Source organism: Propithecus coquereli, unplaced genomic scaffold, assembly GCF_000956105.1.
Source record: "Propithecus coquereli isolate 6110/MARCELLA unplaced genomic scaffold, Pcoq_1.0 Scaffold146, whole genome shotgun sequence".
NCBI lineage: Eukaryota > Metazoa > Chordata > Mammalia > Primates > Indriidae > Propithecus > Propithecus coquereli.
This window is the reverse complement of record NW_012138969.1, coordinates 3,077,623-3,079,474: the sequence shown is the minus strand read 5'-3', so window position 1 is coordinate 3,079,474 and position 1,852 is coordinate 3,077,623. Positions and strand designations below refer to the sequence as shown.

Here is a 1,852-nt window from a genome sequence, read left to right as displayed (position 1 = left end):
TATATTTTTAGTTGTCCAATTAATTTCTTTTCTAATTTTGGTAGAGACGGGGTCTCACTCTTGCTCAGGCTGGTTTCGAACTCCTGAGCTCAAACGATCCGCCCGCCTCGGCCTCCTAGAGAGCTAGGATTACAGGCGTGAGCCACCGCGCCCGGCCTAAAGCTTATTTTTACTTTAAAAATGTCTGTTTTTTCTGCTAAACAGACGTAACCATTTAAAATCTCATAAGTATGCCTGTTTTTCAAAAAAATGTGTACTTACAGTGATAGTGTAGTCAGCTTATTGATATCAGACTGAGCTAAGATAAAATGCACTCTTCCTTCTTTTGCTTATTATGTGTTATTTTCCCCTCATTCTGCAGCCTGTGACTGTCATCCTGAGGGGTCTCTTTCACTCCAGTGCAAAGACGATGGTCACTGTGAATGCAGGGAAGGCTTTGTGGGTAATCGCTGTGACCAGTGTGAAGAGAACTATTTCTACAATCGTTCTTGGCCTGGCTGCCAGGAATGTCCAGCTTGTTACCGGCTGGTAAAGGATAAGGTAAGCTGTCAACAGTGCATCTTTTCATTCATTCAGCAGATGTTGAACGGCAACTTACTGTGCGCTGAGCTCCAGAGAAGAAAGGGCAAACAAGATAGATGTGGTCACTCTTGTTAAGAAAAGATATGTGTTGCAGTTGGGAGGCAAATAATAAACATTAAATATATAAACAGGAGAAATACTGAAATAAGTGCCAAAAAGCATAGAAATGGATAATCTCTGGGGGAAACTACTTTTATATAAGGCCTCTCTAAGGAAATTTATTTAAGATGAGATCTTAAGGATAAGAAGGAGTGAGCCAAGTGAAAAGTAAAAGTAAAGTTGTTCCAGGCAGAAGGAATGTGGTGTTCAGAGGCCTGGAAGCTGGGCAGTGGCAGGAGCCTGCTGAGTGAGGAGGGAGTGGTCTGCCGTAAGAATGGAGGGGTTGGCAGGGACAGGTTATATAGGGCCGTGTTGACCGTAGTAAGGAGTTTAGATTTTATCCAAAATCCAGTGGGAATGCATTGAAAAAGCCACAAAGTCCAGTTTATGTTTAAGAGGAGCATTCTGAGTGCTGTGTGAAGAATGATGGTTAACAATGGGGCAAAGGGGAAGGCTCGATTGGGTTGGATAAACATGTATTTGGGGCAGGACAGGGAAAGAGAAAAATCAAGGATGGGTCTCGGGTTTTTTGCTTAAGGTAGCTGGAGGCCTTACTGAGATGGAGATTACTCGGAGAACGGAGAGGTATAATTTCGGATGTTAGGTTTGAGATACCTATCACAGGGTTGAGTGGAGGTATCAAGAAGGTAATCTGACACGCAAGGGAGAGGTCAGAGCTCAAGAATCATCAGCATGTAGTGTTTAAAGTCAAAGGAATGGTCCTGAAAGTTTTCTTTGAAAGCCAGAGAAATAAAGAAAAACTGCCCATGTCATCTATTCAGAAGTGGACATGCATGGGGTGCGTAGACCTACGTATCATAGAGTGTCCCTGTGAGTCTGACGGGTAGGATTGGGTTCTTCAGGAGTACCTGTGTGTTGTACCTTTCCCTTTTCTTCCTTCGTTATGTTTAGGTCGCTGATCATCGAGTGAAGCTCCAGGAATTAGAGAGTCTCATGGCAAACCTTGGAACTGGAGAAGAGACGGTGACAGATCAAGCTTTCGAGGATAGACTGAAGGAAGCAGAGCGGGAAGTTACGGACCTCCTTCGCGAGGCCCAGGATGTCAAAGGTACGCGTGATTGAACAGTGGGAGCTTCCGTGAGATGGGCCAGTCTTTACATGTGGTTCCTAATTCAAGGTTAATTAGTATTGTTTTATAAAATTCTTAATT

The 1,852-nt window shown here is 43.6% G+C and overlaps 1 protein-coding gene across 1 annotated transcript in view; it reads left to right on the top strand.

Moving 5' to 3' along the window:
• Positions 1-1,852, top strand: part of LAMC1 (laminin, gamma 1 (formerly LAMB2)) — a 168,785-nt gene that overhangs the window by 141,583 nt on the left and 25,350 nt on the right. The window lies entirely within an intron of this gene.